This window comes from Pseudonaja textilis, chromosome 1 (genome assembly GCF_049901715.1).
Source record: "Pseudonaja textilis isolate UNSWEBS1 chromosome 1, rPseTex1.2, whole genome shotgun sequence".
Taxonomy (NCBI): domain Eukaryota; kingdom Metazoa; phylum Chordata; class Lepidosauria; order Squamata; family Elapidae; genus Pseudonaja; species Pseudonaja textilis.
The window spans coordinates 161,032,768-161,050,834 of record NC_141990.1 but is presented as its reverse complement, the minus strand read 5'-3'; the positions used below and the strand labels follow the sequence as shown (position 1 = coordinate 161,050,834).

The 18,067-nt window shown below is 39.4% G+C and overlaps 1 protein-coding gene across 4 annotated transcripts in view; it reads left to right on the top strand.

The window, feature by feature from the left end:
* The window catches only part of AGAP1 (ArfGAP with GTPase domain, ankyrin repeat and PH domain 1), a 372,362-nt gene that overhangs the window by 1,836 nt on the left and 352,459 nt on the right, over positions 1–18,067 (top strand). The gene's annotated exons all lie outside the window — the stretch shown is intronic.

The window sequence follows — 18,067 nt, the reverse complement described above, 5'->3', positions numbered from 1 at the left end:
AAGATGTTATTAAATGAATATCCTAAATGGAGCCCCAAAGCAGTCAATAATCAACGCAAATTTTTCAAAACAGTAGTGATCAGGCACCTCATCAGTGATATAGAAGACTGTATCACTAGAATGCAATCTTGAAACTAGCAACACCTGTGTCACTGCTTCTTCTCCAGGAATTGGAACATATGGTTTATTATGCAAAGCTTACAGGAAAGGAGAAATACTCCTGAGTTTACTGGTGATACTTTAGTCTAAATTTAGGATGGTCCTTTGGCGCCTACTTGTAGATGATAAATAACATGACTGTTAAGATGAAATGTGCCTTCCCACTGAATTCCTAGGGTGACAAACAGAAATCTCTAAATGATATTTCTGATAATGCTCAGAAAGATAGGAGCAAAACTTACTATAAGGTAGTTTGTTCCATTCCCAGATGTCTCAAATGCTTCAAAAGGCTTGGATTAGATACGTAGCTTCTCTTGTCCCCTATTTTCTTTGCTGCATGATGCAATTACATGGCTATACCTTGATTTTTAGTTGAACATGAAGTATGTTCTGAATTTTTGTGTTTGGGCCAGAAAGATCCAAAAGGCCTTCAAAGTTAGGTTTCAGAGAAAAGAATTTTGGGCAACTTATAACTTAAAACCAACATATTCAAAGAAATAAAGACAAAGGGCAAAATACAAAAAGAAATCTTAACAATAAGATAAAAATAAAGCAAATTAAGAAGGAGGCTCCAAAATCACCTTTCCTGAATAACATAAGGGATAGGAGTCACAGAAATGTCTAGAAGACATCATTCCACAGGGCAGGAATTGCAACAGAGTACACTTCCTGGATCTTGCAGTAAGACATTCTTTTAATTGATAGGATCTATAGCACATCCACTTTGTGGATGGGCTGACACAAGTATACACAAAGAAACAGTTTGATATCATAATTAAGGTGCTAGCCTAGAAGCCAGGAGACTACAGGTAGCCCTTGATTTACAACCGTTCATTTAGTGACTGTTCAAACTTACAATGGCACTGAAAAATGTGACTTATGACCATTTTTCTCAGTTATGATCTTTGCATCCTCGTGATCCTATGATCAAAATTCATATGCTTGGCAACTGGTTCATATTTATGGGACATTGGTGTGTCCCAATGTCATGTGATCACCTTTTGTGAACTTCTGACAAGCAAAATCAGTAGGGAAGCCCAATTCACTTAACTGAATTACTAATTTATCAACTACAGTGATTCACTTACCAACTGTGGCAAGAAAGATTGTAAAATGGGCCAAAACTCAGTAAATGACTCAACAACAGAAATGTTGGGCTCAAATTATGGTCATAAGTTGAGTCATCATCTGTATGAGTTTTGGTACCCACCTTAGGCATGAAAGCTGGCTGGGTGACTTTAGGCTAGCCACTCTCTCAGCCCAGCCCACCTCACAGGGTTCTTTTTTGAAGGAAAAATGGGAAGTGGACCGTCTTTCAATCTAGAGACTGCAGCTCATATTTTTAAATATGGAATCAAAGTTTGTACTTTGTAGTAGTAAGAAATAAAGTGGAAGAATTATTAGTTTATTTTAATAAACTATTTTTAAATATGGAATCAAAGTTTGTAGTAGTAAGAAATAAAGTGGAAGAACTATTAGTTTATTTAATTATAAAGTCATTGAACCAGTTTTCTGGCAATTGATTCATTTTTATAAAATGCTTATTCTAATCAGTTTTTAAATGAATAGTTTTGTGAATAATTGTAATTGATTTATTCAGATTTTAGCCAATGAAGGAAGTTATTGATTGTATTTGAATGGAACTTTCTATGTATATCAAAATGTGTTTGAACTTTATTTAATCTTTGTTGTGTAAATGAAGATCTTATCTATTTTAAACATAGTGTATGGATAAGAATAGGATCTAGAAGTATCTAATATTTTCCAAACATGGTAAAAAAACAGTGCTACTATTGCTGCTATAGACTTGCCTGAAGTCTTATAATATTTGACATCCTCAAGACAAATTCCAATGTATCTGAGTGTAGTAAAATGATCCAGATGAATCTATGTTCGTGATGTTAATAAATCTGCTTTATAAGTTATTTCCTTGGACAGAACATGATGAAACAGACTGGCTCAAGGTCAGCAAAAGTTTGAGCCAAGACTGTATACTCTCTCTTCCTTCATTCTATATCCTGAATATATTTTGAAGAAAGTTGGATTGAAAGAAGATGACCATGGCGTCAAGAAACAAAATGAAAAGCAGGTCTACAATTAACTAATGACAATAGGTCCAGGAGCTACCTTAGCATGGATAGTGAAGGCATTAAAAAATGATATCTGTGAAAATTAATCAGAAATGGCGGAAGATTCATTACCTGGTAGAATGGCAATGAAGGCCTCAGAAAAAAGGCCTTTGAGTGTCATGACTACAAAATTTAGAATCATGCATTCTAATAAATTTTGGAAATAAACTGCAACAAATGAGAGATCAAACAGATTCCTGACCAACCTAGCTGACAACTTCAAAAGGTAAAGGTGGAAACTAGAACAACTATATTGGACCTTATTCTTAACATAGAGGGGGTAGATGTTGCAGGAACTTTGGGAGAAAGTGACCATGTCATAATAGAATTAAATATAAAAGAGGCATAAGCAATAGAACATAATTAAACCAGTGTTTTAGACTTTAAAAGAGCTGATTTTAACAAATCCAGAGAGACCTTGGGAAGGATCCCATGGATGAAAATCTTAAAAGGGAAAATCAACTCAAGGTGCTTTAGAAACTTTGAAAAATATGATTATAAAAGCCCAATCCACTTCAATACCACTAAAAAGGAAAATAAGAAAATCAAGAACAAAGCAGCATGGTTGCACAAAGAACTCTCAGACCAACAGAGAGAAAAAGGACAAGTACAAAAAATGGAAAGAGACACATAACTAAGGCAGAATACCAACAAATAGCTTGAATCTGCAAAGATGAAGTTAGGGTTATGAAAGTTAAGGCTTTGAATGTAGTAAGACTTGCAACAAATGTCAGAAACAAAAAAGTTTCCTTCAACACAAGAAACAAGTCAAACAATTATTTCACTAATGGGAGAAGATGGCAAAGAAATAACAGGCAGTAGAGAAAAAACAGAAATGCCTAATTAGTATTTTACATCTGTCTTCATGCAAAAAGAAAACACTGTGAGATGATCTTGGAGTCCTAGTGGACAATCATTTAACTATGGTCAACAGTGTGCAACAGCAGCAAAAAAAAAGAAGCCAAAACACTCCTAGGTAGCATTAATAGAAGAACAGAATCAAGATAACATGAAGTTCTAGTACTGCTTTACAAAGTCTTACTGAGACCACACTTGGAATACTGCATCCAGTTCTGGTCACCAAAATATAAAAAAGATGTTGAGACTCTGGAAAGATTGAATAGAAGAGCAACAAAAACGATTAGAGGGCTGGAGGCTAAAACATACAGTATGAAAAATGGTTACAGCAATTGGTTATGTCTAGTCTAATGAAAAGAAGGACCAGGAGTGACATGATAGCATTGTTCCAATATTTGAAAGACTCCTACAAAGATGAGGTCAAACTATTTCCCAAAGCATCAAAAGGCAAGACAAGAAACAATGGTTGGAAACTAATCAAGGAGAGAAGCAACCTAAAACTAAGGAGAAATTTCCTAATGGTGAGAGCAATCAACCAAGAAATTGTTAGTGATGGAGCTCCATCACTGGAGGCTTTCAAAAAAAAACCTGGACAACCATTTATCTGAAGTGGTATAGGGTCTCCTGCTTAAGCAGACATTTAGACTAGAAGACTAATTCTAGTCTAAAAGAGGTCCCTTCCTACTCTTTTATTCTATGTTCTAAGAACTTGATATTACCCAAAGTTAAATTTCTACTCCAATTGGCACCAATTCCAATCTTGGACACAAACTTGCAAGACTGGCAAAGAAACATTCAATAGATTTATATGGAACAGAAAAGTATGAGAATAAGATTCAAAACACTGCAAGACTCAAAAGAAAGAGGTGGACTTATTTCCTAATCTTAAATTATACTGTGAGCAGTCTATCATAGATAAAATGAATAAAGTCCCCCCAGTAGCAGAATATTAATTATAACCAATGGATTTTATAGGTATTTATATTAAAAAAACAAGGAAAGAATGTGAAGGGATGTATAAAATTTCTACAAAATTTATTAAAATACGAAATCTTCTAAAACCAAAAAATGATCCTGGTGATGTCATTGTTAATGCCACCATCAGATGCCTTTTATTTCAAGGACAACACTAGTAAGGAAGAATACTTAGGGGAGACACAGCAAATTATATGTGCATTTATTATATATTATATAATAAATTATATATGTATACCTATATGTGAAAATAGCTGATAACCACAAGATTGAAGAACAGGTGAGTGAACAAATTCTTCAGAACCTCTCCAGAGAAGGAGAGCCAGAAATTATCTATATGGACGCTGGGTGGCTGCTTTTTGTGAGCAGACCTCAGGACAGTGGTCTATAAATTTGAGTTCTGGAAGATGAAGGAATTAGCCATCTTGTAGGCAACAGTGGTTGAGTTTTTTAAAGCACCCTATGTTGGTAAGCCTCACTTTATAATCACTTTCAGAAATTGCCAAATCATCTTAACGCTATTAGAGATCTTCAAAAATGGCAAGTTTGAAAAGTGGCTTCAACTCTGAATGAAAGGAAAAATAATTATAAGTCTAAGAACTTAAAACATTTGAGATAACAAAAAGGCAAATAAGATTTTAATCCAAGAAAGTTATAAATGGATTAAGAGTCCAGTTAAATTTTGAAGATTGATTTTTATTATTTTATTATTATTTGTATCGTAGGAATCAGATTTAATCTGGCTCTCATTATATCATGATAAGTGACTTTATGATTTTAGAAACTGAACACTCTAAGGGACTAAAGATTCTAAGTAGATGGGAAAAAAATACAAGCCTGGTTTTGGAACCTGCCCATTATGGTTATAGATCATAATGGTGGTAAAATAGATTGGTCACATGATTGACCTGATTTTACGACAGTTTTTGCAGCAGTTATTTATTTATTGAATTTATATTGCCACCTATTCGCCCATGGCGACTTGAGGCACCTTACAGAATATAAAACCACATTTAAACAATAAAAACTAACAAAAAGAATAAAATAAATTAATAAAATACAATATAACAGAATCAGCCCCCCAACTCCCACCCCAGGCCCTGACGACAGCAGATCACACAAGCCATTTGATGGGCTCCATCCCGCTCTGGGTTCCCCAGGCCTGCTGGCAGTACCAGGTCTTCAGTGCCTTCTGGAAGAGTATTAGAGTGGGGGCCATTCTAATCTCTGGGGGAATGATGTGCCAAAAATTAAATGAATGCAGTCATAACTACGAACACTGCAGTAGTTAAGTGAGCTCACTGAACACTAGGGTATGGTGTTGCTGAAAAACAGAAGCGTTGGTTTTCAGAAAACTGTTATAAAGTGTGCCCATGTGATTGTGGGACACTGCAAACATTTCAGTCAATCAGAATAGAGCTGGAAGGAACCTTGCAGGTCTTCTAGTTCAGAGGTCTCCAACCTTGGCAACTTTAAGACTTGTGGTCCTCGACTCCCAGAATTCTCCAGCCAGACAGGAGCCTGGGGAGGAGGTACCTTGCCTGCTGCGAATGCCAGTGAGTAGGGAGCAGCCAGGGACCACAAGGCTACGCTGCCCTGCTTGCCCACCAGTGACGGGCCTAGAGTGGGTCTCCCTCCCCTGCCGTCAGCCTTTTATGGACAGCTGCAGTGAGCAGAGTGATGTGATCCCCGTGGGCTAGATATAAGGCTGATGGTGGGGGAGGGAGATCCACTCCGGGCCCACCACACTCGGTTGTCGGGTGGATAGGTGAGGGCTGGTTAGCAGAAGGCAAGGCAGGTGACACAGCCTTGTGGTCCCTGGCTGCCTACCAGCCCACAGGGCTCATAACGCTTTGCTCCCCGTGGCTGCCCATGAAGGTAAAGTTGACGGTGGAGGAGGGAAATTTGCTCTGGGCCCACTGTGCTCTGCCGAAGGGTGCAGGCCAGCGGTTGGGCTGGCTAGAGGGAGAGGGTCAGCTGATGGAGGGGTGAAGTGGGCAGGACAGCCTTGTGGTACCTGGCTGCCCCCCACACATTGGCAGCTGCAGTAGGTGAGGCGCCTCCTCCCCAGGCCCTTGTCCATTTCCATCCCCCGGCAGCTAGACAAACCTAGGCAAAAAGCCAGCCCTCTCCACTTCTTTTGCCTCCATGGGTTCAGGCAGACGGTTGGGAAGTTGGAGCAGGTAAAAGTCTGAGCACACAGAGATCCAGGCCCAGCTGAATCCCCTGAGCAGTGAACCCAGCCCTGGCCACCACCACCTCGCAAGCCAGCCAGCCTAGCCTGAGCCCACTGGGCGCTCCTGGGTAGTCTCCCCGGGACCACGCTTGAAGGGACGATCACTCCCAGCCCTGGAGAGGCTGGCAGGCAAGTCTGGTTGGCGAGGACTCTGCGTCCCGTCCTCCCCTCCCTTCCTGGCTTGCCAACCCCCACCGGCAGATCTGGGCAGCGGTTCAACATTCCCAGTTGGCCCTGACCCTGATCCTCTGCCCTTTCCTTACTCTAGCAGGTAGCAGAGAGGAAGGTGAGCCATGGCTGAACTGCTGCCGCTCAGCCCCCTCCCCCAGTCTGCATCTTGCATCTGTGGCTGCCAGTGGGGGGGGGCAGCAGCAAGGGAGCACGAGACTGTGCTGTCTACATCATCCCTCTACAAGCTGGGCCTTGCCCGCCCTCCCAGTGAGGGCAGGGTGTGGGAGTGCCAGGCCATTGGCTGAGGGGAAGAGCACGAACAGTGCCAGGTAAGGAATTCCTGGCAGACGGGTGAGGCAAGGCACCCCTTGATGTGAGTGACATCGAGTTGATCATGCCCACCTAGTCACATGACCACCCAGCCATGCCTACCCAGCTGGTCATTAAGGCAGAGAACTGTTGTTAAATTATTTGAATTGTGCCACGGGTTCTAAAGGTTGTGAAGATTGCCCCCCTTCCCCCTCAATGTTAGTTTAAAGTCCTTTTGATAAGATGTGCTAGTTGTTTCCCAAGTATATTCTTTCCAGTTCTTCTGAGGTGCAGTCCATCATTTGCCAGTAGTCTTTCATGTAGCTAATGGTCTGGGAAGCTGATGTTCTGTTGACAACACCAATTTTTAAGCCAGTGGTTTGTTTCTAAAATGCTTTGCTCCCTCATTGGATGTTGGTCTTTTGTTGAAGTATAGATGAAAACACCACTTGTGCTCCTAATTCTTTAACTTTCTTCCCTAGTTGTTTGTAATCACTTGTTATTCTTTTTAGATTCATCATTGTGTCCCCACATATAGGTGAAGAAAGAGGTAGTAATCCATGGGGTTGATTACTTTAGAAAAGTTGTCAGTTACATCTTTGATTTTTGCTCCATGGAGACAATACACCTCCCTAGATTTTTGTTCCCCTAAGAATTAAATCTCCTATTACCAATATTCATTTTTTTTTTCCTAGAGAAGAGTGGAATACTTTTCTTTCTGTCGAAGAATGGTGGGTTGTGCCTCTTGTTTAGAAACTATTAATGAATGCTGTTTTGTGAGTGTATGCGTATTTTCTTTGAGGGGAAACTATGAATGGAATTGTTTAGTTCCAAAGGGGCTTCATTGAAGTGGGCAAGGTTAGATAGTAGGGGCTTTGTTATTGGTTGTTGTTTACTTCTAAATGTGACATGTTTCCATCGGTCTTGCTCTTTTAGATACTTATGTAGAGTCATTTTTTACAGAAGCTATTTGTGTTGAGTTTGGATGGTTTTTCTCTTTATGTTCATATATAGTGTCATTTTTTAGAAGCTGTTTGCTCCCTATTGTATTACTCCCAAACTTTTCTGGATGTTTTGCTGACACCAGTATTGTGAAATTGATGTTTTATGAATTTGCTTCTACATAAGAGATGGGATATGAGATCAAGAGATATTTGTAATCTTATAGAGGGGTGAAGTATTCCCAATTTGTCTGCGCTTGTGATGAAGGTTTGAAATAACTTTTTATATGCGTCTTTTGTTTTTCTGTATTCTTTTTTCTTGTACTTTTAATTCTTTGTATTCTTTTTGTTAGTTTAGTGTGTATACTTTTTATTATAATCAAAATCTTTAAATCCATAAAGATTTAAATCTTTAAATCTTAATCTTCAGAAGATTAAAGATTAAAATATTTAAAACTTTATCTTTAACAAATCATTACCTTGGTAATCAAAGTCTTTGCTGTAATCAATCAAAATCTCTAATAAAATTATGTAACACATTAGGAAAATTTAATCACAGCAAGTCCTCAATTAACAATTAAATGGTTGTAATTTAATGATGTAAACTCTCACCATGTGTGAGTTGGGCAGCCATTTAAATGTGTTCCATAAATAAGTTTAGTGGCTGTACAGTGGATTGAGGTGCACAGGTAAAAATAAAGCAAGTGCGGAGATGGAGTGGTTGAGTTGTTTACCTTCAGACAGTGGTAGCCAGGCCTTGCACACTCCAACACCTGCCTTGCCTTGGCAGCCCACTTCTGCAGCTGCTTGACACTGCTTGTGTGTGATGCCCCTGGCCTCTATTTCGCCATCAGAGGCCTTCAAAATTGATCCGGAGCTCTGTTATCGGCTGCAGAGGCCTTTCCTGAAGGCCTCTGATGGCAAAACAGAGGCCGGAGGCAATGCATGTGTCAATCCAGACCTTGTTTCTTGGCTGCAGAGAAAGTCTCTGATGGCAAATGAGGCCGGGGGCCATTGTGTGCGTCAATCCAGAGCCCATTTCTCAGTTGCAACAAAATAGAGCCTGGGGGCAATGTGCACATACAGCAACAAATGGCCACAGAAGAAATGGGCTGGCAGTGGGCTCATGCTGGGCAGGGCTGTCGGTGCTGCTGCAGCGAGGTGAGTCAGTGGAAGACATACCTCCAAAATAAGACCTGGTGCCATTGTAATGGCAAAAATGTATAAGACTGGGTCTTATTTTTGGAGAAACATGGGTAGATATTTATATATTCATTTTGGCAGTAGGAATGAACATAAAAAGTAGGATTTAGACCACCATTTTGTCTGTATCTCTCATGCTGCCTATAGTAATTTCATTTTGTTTATTTTCAATAGTTTGATTCCATGTGGATTTTAAAGTAGGGCACAGATGCATCTTTTGTATTTAATATATGTGCATAATTATATGTGTAAGATTATAGTAAATAATTCATGTAAGATGGGAGAACTTGGTATTTTATAATGAGATCTCATGGGCAAATCTTGAATGCTTTGCCCTTTTCAAATTACGCTGCCTGTTGGACAGAATGTAAAACTTCCATTAAAATTAAAACTTAAAAATGAAATGGACGAAATGTCATATAAATTGTAATTCATAATTCTCATATGAAAATTTATTACCCCTTATCCAGTGTTTACTGCTTTTAGGTAGGAATTCAGGGAAGCACAGAGTCTTCAGCATTGGCTCATGAAACTTTAAGATAACATTTAACATTTAACATTTAGGGAAATACTGACTTGACAAACTTCACATGAAAATGTTACTTTTTTTCCCCAAGTTTTATTTGTTTTATTAATTAATTATAGTATATAAAAACCCCATTTCAAACAAACTGTGTTGTCTGGGTACAATTGTTTTTAGGTGATCAGAATCAAGGTGTTTATAATAACATTTATCACAATAACATTAATACTGTGATAACAATAATATTTAATTTGTCCATTTTAACAAATTTCCATTTTAACATTTCTCCTTTTTATGTCCCTTTCTTTCTAACTTCTGTTTTTGTTGTCTAGCCATCGATAAAACGAGTCCCATGTTAAAAAGTATATTCATATTCCTTCGTTGTCCTTAATAGTAAGCATTAGTCTATCAATTTCTGCACATTCTAGTATTTTCTTAATTACATTCTCACCTGTTGGGATCTCATCACATTTCTACTGTTAAGAATATACAATTCTAGCTGCAGTTAGTACATGTAAAATCAAGTATATAGTCTCTTTATCATATTTTTCTGGCAGAATGCCCAATAAAAATATTTCTGGTTTCATGTCTATATGCTGTTTTATCATTTTTCCCAACCAGTTATGTATTTTCATCCAATATTTTTTAGCTTGTAGACATGTTCACCAGATATGGTAATATGAACCAGGTGTTTGATTACATTTCCAACATTTAGCAGATCTATCCTTATCCATATCTTGTTGGTGCAAAATGCCATCTATGGAACATTTTATACAAATTTTCTTTATATGCAGTTGACATAGTCAATTTAACATTTCTATCCCAGTTTCTGCCATTTGTCTAATTCTATTGCATATCCAAAACTTTTAGCCCAAACAATCATTGTCTCCTTTACCTGCTCACTTTCATGTTTAATACCTAGTAATAACAATATATTTTCTTTATCAATTTTTCATCGGTTCCAGTTAATATCTGGTCCAATTCTGTTAATTCTTTATTAAAACCATACATTTTAGCATCTTTCTCATATCGAGATTGTGTCTGCATTTGTGGCCACCATGTAATGTCTATCCCTTGATTACTAAGTTCCTGCTTGGTTTTTAATTCCCCTTTTGCATTCAAAATATCTTTATATCTTACAATTTTTTCCATATTAATAACATTAGGATGTATCAATGCTACCATTGTGGAAAACCAGACTGGTATTTTCAAGTATGTTATTCTTTCATTTAACACTGATAACAGTGCATTTTAACATAATGTCTTTCAAAATAACTATCTTACTCTTCCCATACCATAGGAAAGCCTGCCAGTCTAGTTGAAGGCCATGCCCCCCTAAAGTTAATAGTCTTTTATGTCTCAAATTAATCCATTCTTTCACCCAAGTTAATACTGAGGCCTGATAATACAATTCCCAATCTGGCAGCCCAAAGCCCCCTCTTTTTGGAGTCTTGCAACATTTTCAAACCTATTCTTGCTTTTTTCTCTAGTCAAATATATCTTAATATTATCTTATTTAATTCTTTGAAATACCACCCCCTTACTTTTATTGGAATTGTTTGAAATAAATATAATAGCCTTGGTAGAATATTCATTTTTATAGTAGGTATTCTTTCTGTTAATGATAATTGCAATTTTTTCCATTTCTCCAAATCTAGTTTAATTTGTTTCATCAATTTCATATAATTATCCTTTTTAATTGTTTCATATTTTGTTGTTAACTGTATTCTTAAGTACTTCTCTTTTTTGACTATCTGCATATCAATTATTTCTACCAACACTCTTTTTTGTGTATTTGTGAGATTTTTAATTAAAATCTTTGTCTTGTCTTTATTTATTTTCAATCCAGCAACTTCTCCATACTCTTCTTTTTAATTAACTTCGGTCAGGTTTCTAATGGGTCTTCTGATATAAAGTCCAAGTCATCTACAAACGCCTGTAGCTTGTGTTTCTCTTTTTTAAATTTCCATTCCTTTTATTTCTTCATCTTGTGGAATATTTCTACCTAATACTTCCAGAGTCAGTATAAATAGCAGAGGGGACAGTGGACATCCCCGCCTAGTGTCTTTTTTTATATCAAAATTCTACATCATGTCTCCATTTACCATTACTTTGACTGATTGTTTATGATATATTGCTTTAATCATCTTAATAAATCTCTCCCCAAAGTCCATATATTTTAATTGTAATAGCATAAATTGCCAATTAATGTTATCAAATGCTTTCTGTGTGTCTAGAAAAATCAATGCCATTTGTTTTCCAGGATGTGTTTCATAGTACTCCAATGTATTCAAGATCATTCTCGTATTGTTTTTGATCTGTCTCTTTGGCAAAAATTCGTTCTGATCTGGATGTATAAATTCAATCAAACTCCTTTTTAATCTCTCTGCTATTATTGAAGTATATATTTTATAGTCTGCATCAATTCAATAAAGATATTGGCCTATAGTTCTTTATCTGCATTAAATCTGAGTCATCTTTCTACATAACAGTAATGTTTGCTTTCACTCATGAGTTAGGTATTTTTGCTTCTAGCAGAACTCCATTATAAACTTCCAACATCACTGGGCCTAATGTATCTTGTAACTTTTGATAAAGTTCTGCCAGTAACCCATCAGGCCCTGGCGTTTTATTGCTCTTTTGTCTCTTAAGCACTTCTGTCAATTCCATCATAGTTATTCTTTCATTCAACATGACTTTTGACTGTTTCAGGTGCTTTAGGGAGTTCATATTGTTCCAAATATTGTTGTGTTTTATTTTCTGGAATTTTCTCCTGATCATACAATTTCCCATAATACTCTTTTATTATTATTTTTATATCCTCATTTTGGTAATAAAACATCCCTTTCTTGTCTATTAGTCGATGTATCATTTCCCCCCTCTCCTTTTTCAGTTTATATGCCAACCATCTTCCTGGTTTTTTTTGCATTTTCAAAAAAAGTATTGTTTTACATTTTTAATTTTTATGCCAGTTCCTCTTTTTCCAATAGATTCAATTCATGTTTTATTAAATCCATTTCATTTTTTTGTTTCTTTTTTTGTGCTTCTTTCTGTAATTCTGTTTCTAATCTTTTATATTCTTCCTTTAACATTTTCTTATTTTGTTTCTTCTTGTTTTTCTTTCCCATGTAAGTTATAACTAGTCCCCGAATATATGCTTTAACAGTATCCTTTACATTGCAGCGAAATCTCTCATTTCCTATTCTCTTTTAAGAAGTCAAATTCTTTTTCTATATTTTGTATAAATTCTTTATCTTGCAATATCGTTTGATTTACTTATGACTGTACTAGCTTGATACCCATGCTTCACTATGAAACTATGTGGTCAGGCTTAGTTTTAACCCTAACCCTAACTCTTCCCCAGAGGTTCTTTGGGTTTTTGCAGACACTTGTCATGGAATTTCTTAGTTAACTGCTCTGCTGTCACATCTGTAGTCTTCACCCAGATAGTTTGTGAGAGCAGGTAGCATTTCACTAAAGACTGCAGATTCCCTTTATATAATCTAGAATGGGGGTGTAAAACTCAAGGCTCGCCAGTAGGATCTGGCTTATGGGTTGCTTAGATCTGGCCTGCGAGGCTGCTCTGGAAACAGCCAAGGACCTGCCTATGGTGCCTTGGCCTTGGCCGAGCCCTGTTTTCTCTGATGAGTGCTAGCAAAATAAACTACAACAAAAGTGGCATTTGATCACAAGGCAAGGAGGCATCGAGAAATGTTTCCCCTTTTGCATTTGAGCATCCAAAAAGAAACAGGAAAGGAGAGAGAGAAAAGATAAAAAGAAGCAAAGATGGTAAGAGAACAAGGAAGAAAAAGAGGAAGGAAGAAGAAAGAAAGAATGAAGAGGGAAGGAAAAAGAAGAAAAGGGAGGAAAGGAAGGAAGGAAAGAAAGAAATATTATAATGAGAGGGAGGGAGGGGCTGAGGAAGTCTTGCCTTAGCACTTGGCCACCAGGAGCTCTGCTGCCCTCTCCTGGTGGTCACCCATCCTATCGCTGAAGATGCTTTGGTTACAAAGCTGGGTCTCCTTGTGTGGAGTGGGTCTCCCTCTGACCCACACACTTTGCCCTCCCACACACACCATGAGCAACCTGGCCAAAGAGAGTGAGCACAGCAGCAGCAGTCTGGAGGATGTAAGTGCAGCTGGGCACCTCCTCGAAGCAGGGCTGGGTTGGGCTGTGGGGTCCCAGTGCCCTTGGAGCTCTAGGGTTGGGCTGGGTGATTGCCCTTCACTGCCTAAAGCTCTGGACAGCCACCCAGGGGACCACCATATGTCCTGAGTGATTGCTAGGCTCCTCTGGAGGGCAGGTTTGACTCTCTCCCTGGTCTCGCCTTCCTCTGCTGGGGACAGTCTTGAGTATTTCAAAAGCTTTTTGACACTCTAAGGTCCAGTTTAGTGGTTGACTCAGTCATGTTTTGACCCCTCCCCTTTTTAACAGTTCAGCGATGGGGAGGGCTATCTCAGTGAATGAAGGGATGAACTGCTGTAAAGTTAATAAATCCTAAGAAGCTTTGAAGCTGTTTGCGGGTACGAGGGGCTTGCCAGTCTAAAACGCCTTTGACTTTGCCAGGGTCCATTTCCGCTCCTTCGCTAGATACCCGATAGCCCAGGTAATCTAGGCAGGACTTGGGAAATTCATTTTTGAGAGCTTGGCTTATAGTTTGGCCGCCAACAGCTTTTTTAGCACCTGATGTACTAGTTTAATGTGCTCTTCTAGGGTCTCAGTGAAGATGAGAGTGTCATCCAAATATACAAGGATTCCCTTGTAGAGGTGCTCATGCAACACCTCATTAATTAGTTGCATAAACACCTCAAGGCTTTCTTGGAGGCTGAATGGCATTACTTTGAATTGAAAGCTTCCTAGGGGGAAATTGAACGCATCCCCTTCCCTGATCCACACTCAGAAACATGCCTCTCACAGGTCTAGCTTGCCAAATACCTTTCCTTTTGCTAGGTGGGCTAACAGGTCCATCATGAGGAGGAACATATTTTCCATGCACATGGCATTAATTCTCCTAAAATCAACGCATAATCTCATCAACCCATCCTTTTTCTCTTTGAATCAGACCGGAGCGGCTATCCTTGATTTTGTGGGCTATATGGATCCCCTTGCTAGGTCCGTGTCAATGTTGCCATGTCCCTGTTGGAATCTGAATCTGTGGGGGAAGATCACCTGGAACAAGAAATGCCAGATATGGAGAGAGCAGCTCCGTTGGCCTTGGAAGAAACTGGGGAAGGGCAGAGTCAGTTCAGGCAAGGTTTTTCTGAGGTAGTAAGGCTTACAGGCAGGGAGGAACAGAGGCAGGAGGAACATGAGGGACAGAGCTCAGGTGAGGAGCTAGGACCACCCCCTCCTGATGCAAGGGCTCGGCAAGTGGAGAGGCATGATCAGCGCAGATGGAGCAATCTAGATATGAGGAGAGTGCCCTGCCCATCTTCACAAAGCACATTGGGCAAGTGAGACTTAAGGAGATGCTGTGGGGAGGGGCATTTGTTAGGAACAAACACTGAATTTCTGAAGTATTGTATCGATGTTTGAACTAGCCAAGAGTCCTTGCATTTCGGTGGGAGTTCTAGACTAATTACCTGGGTCTTTTGTTCCTTGAACTCCTTGATTTGCCAAATACCTTTGGATTTATTGCCGAGCAGCTTTGGTGCAAACAGCGCTGGGCTGGACTAATTAAAACCAGAAGCTGCTTGAGGTTTGTGTGGGGTTCTGTTATCATTCTGCTTGAGACTTTCCAGAAACGTGGGAGCATTTGGGGAACTTTAGAACAATAAAGGGGCAGTTTGAACTGCCAGCTGTTTCTGTGATCTTTGTATCATGCTCTGGGTCATCACAAATGTACTTTCATTTCTTTCATTTCTTTTGAGGTTATGTAGTACTGTTTTGGCTTGGGGAGTTTCTCTTTGGGCACAAATTCAATGGCACAGTCTTTGGGGTGGTGGTATGACATAAGATGTTGCATTCTTCTTTGCTGAAGGCTCCTGATAGATCCTGGTATTCTTTGGGGATATGGGGTGTCCCTGGGGTTTGCTCCGACATAGCTTTGGTTTTTTCATCTTGCTTAATGACATTCAGCCATTGGTCGGTTTTCCCTGTGGCTGTGTCCAGAGGAGGAAGGGAACCTAGTCCCAGTCTGTTTTCTGCTGCCCCCCTCCCACCAGATGGTCGGGCCACATTTGTCTAGCCACACCAGCCCTAGAATCACCGCTTCCATCATTTTTGGCACCACTGTGAAGCAGATGAGTTCCCAGTATCTGCCCATCTCTAGCCTGACAAGTACGGTGAGGAGTGTGGCAGGGGCTCCTCCTATCAGCCACACTCCTCACCGCTTCCCCATCAAGGCAGGCAGTTACCACTCGCACCATAGCCTGGTTGGTGAATAGCCGGGGCCATAGTCATCGATGTGAGCCCATACCTGGTTCAAGAAGGTCAATTTGTTTGGGTCCCTGTCAAAGCGGCTCTGATCTGAGGTGGACAAGCTGGATGACCAGGTTTGAAGCAACTTGAAACTAGATTAACGTTTACAGTAAATATGGCAAACGGTGTGTACATACTTCTGTGGTGACGTGGCATCAATGTAGCACACAAACTAACTAATACCCCGAAAACATCATAAGTTATCCAATAGATCTAGCAGCCTCAGAAGGAAAACAGACTATCTACAGTGTACAGTGTCAGGGCTACAACAGCCACTATGTAGGAGAAAGGAAGACTAGTGGAGTGCATCCATGAATACCAACTAGCAGTCGGAAGAGTTAATGTGACAGCTCCTTAATTTCACAACAAGTAGACAGAGTTAATCATAATTTTCAACTGGGTAACTGTGTGTCAGCTGGATATCCAGCATGGTTGCTATCAGCTGCCATAGTAATGGGGGTGGTGGTATTGGGGTTAGGGAAGTGAGCTGGTATGATGAAGGCCCATGTGAACTAAAAGGGAGGTCTGCTCTCAAGAATTACAGCGCTGCTGAGTGGAGTTGTTTCCACCCAGTCAAGGCCAACCATCCTAGAACTCCAAATGGATGAAAGAACCTGAAGATGTGCTGCACATGACACTATGCCGGACATGGATTGGACTTTCAGGCTTGGTCCCTGGGGGGAGGGATTTGGGGAAACTTTCAATATGTAACTGTCACACCTTTTGGATAGATCTTGCTTTCCTTTCATTTCAAGCTCAAAGTACCTCTTCTCTACCTCAATGGAGTCGAGGGTTTTCTTTCTTGGATTTTGAACAGAGACATGCCTGAGCATCATAGACCAAGCCAAGTCTAAAAACTTCTAGAGAGTTCCTGGTAGCCTGGCACTCAGACAAATCAGTCATCAACAGGCCCATAAAACAATCGTACATGTTTATTTAGAATCTAATGTAATTATATTTTATTAATATAATAAAAATAGTCTTGTCAACATTAATTGGTCAGAGGCATGAGCACTGATTTATTTCAAACTTTATTAGCAATTATCTTTTCTATTAGTTTCAGTGCCAGTGACTCATTATAGCAGTTCTACTGCACTCCTCTATTCACAATAGAATTCCCTATGCCTCCAGGCTTGAAATTTTGAGCTTGGACAATCTGCAACTGTGCAACCTGCGGTCTGATCTAAGCATAGCACAAAATTGTCCCGCACAGTGTGATGTGGAGCACAGCTACAATGTCTTGCCTGCCAACGACTTCTTCAGCTTCAACCACAATAATACACGGGCAAACAATGGATACAAACTCAAGGTAAACCTCTTCAAACTCGATTGCAGAAAATACGACTTCAGAGTGGTCAACGCCTGGAATGCTCTACCTGATCCCATTGTTACAGCCTCAAACCCTCACAGTTCAACCTCAAACTGTCTTCTGTGGACCTCACCCCATTCTTAAAGAGGTTCTTAAAGGGGGTGTGCATAAGTGCACCAGCATGCCTTCCATCCCTGTCTCACTGTCCCCATTTATCTGTATTTACTTCCTTTGTGCATGTTTATGTTCATACCTTTACTTGTTATCTTGTACATGTTTGACAAATAAAATAAAAATAAATGGATCACTGCATAATCTGCATTGGTTTCTGTGCATTTGAGGTGCTTGGAAGGCTAATGATTCTGCAGATATGTTACCTAGCTTGGCATATTTCAGAAAACTTCTGGTTTCTACTTCCCAGCAATTCTTAGCACCTGAGAGGGGGATTTCAATGCAAATTGTCCTGTGAAGCCAGATACTGTATATGTTTGTATATTATACAGACGCACAAACTTATAATCTATAGTATCACCTGTTTCCAAATTGTTTTGTTAATAGTGAAGTTGAAGCACAAAATAGGAAGGATACTTTATCTACATGAAATTTAGAGAGAGTTGGAATCAAATATGTCTTTTTTGAGCATAAGTAACTTCTCAATTGTATATGCTGCTCTTATAAATTCTGTACTTCTAACCATTGTAGCTGTTTCATACTTCATCTCATAGACTCAAGAATAGAAAAAGATTTTGGCAGAGAGCTGAAGCAAAAGTGAGGAAATCTTCTTCATGGCGACAAAACTCGTCTCATTTTTTTCATTCCAATCCATAGACTAAG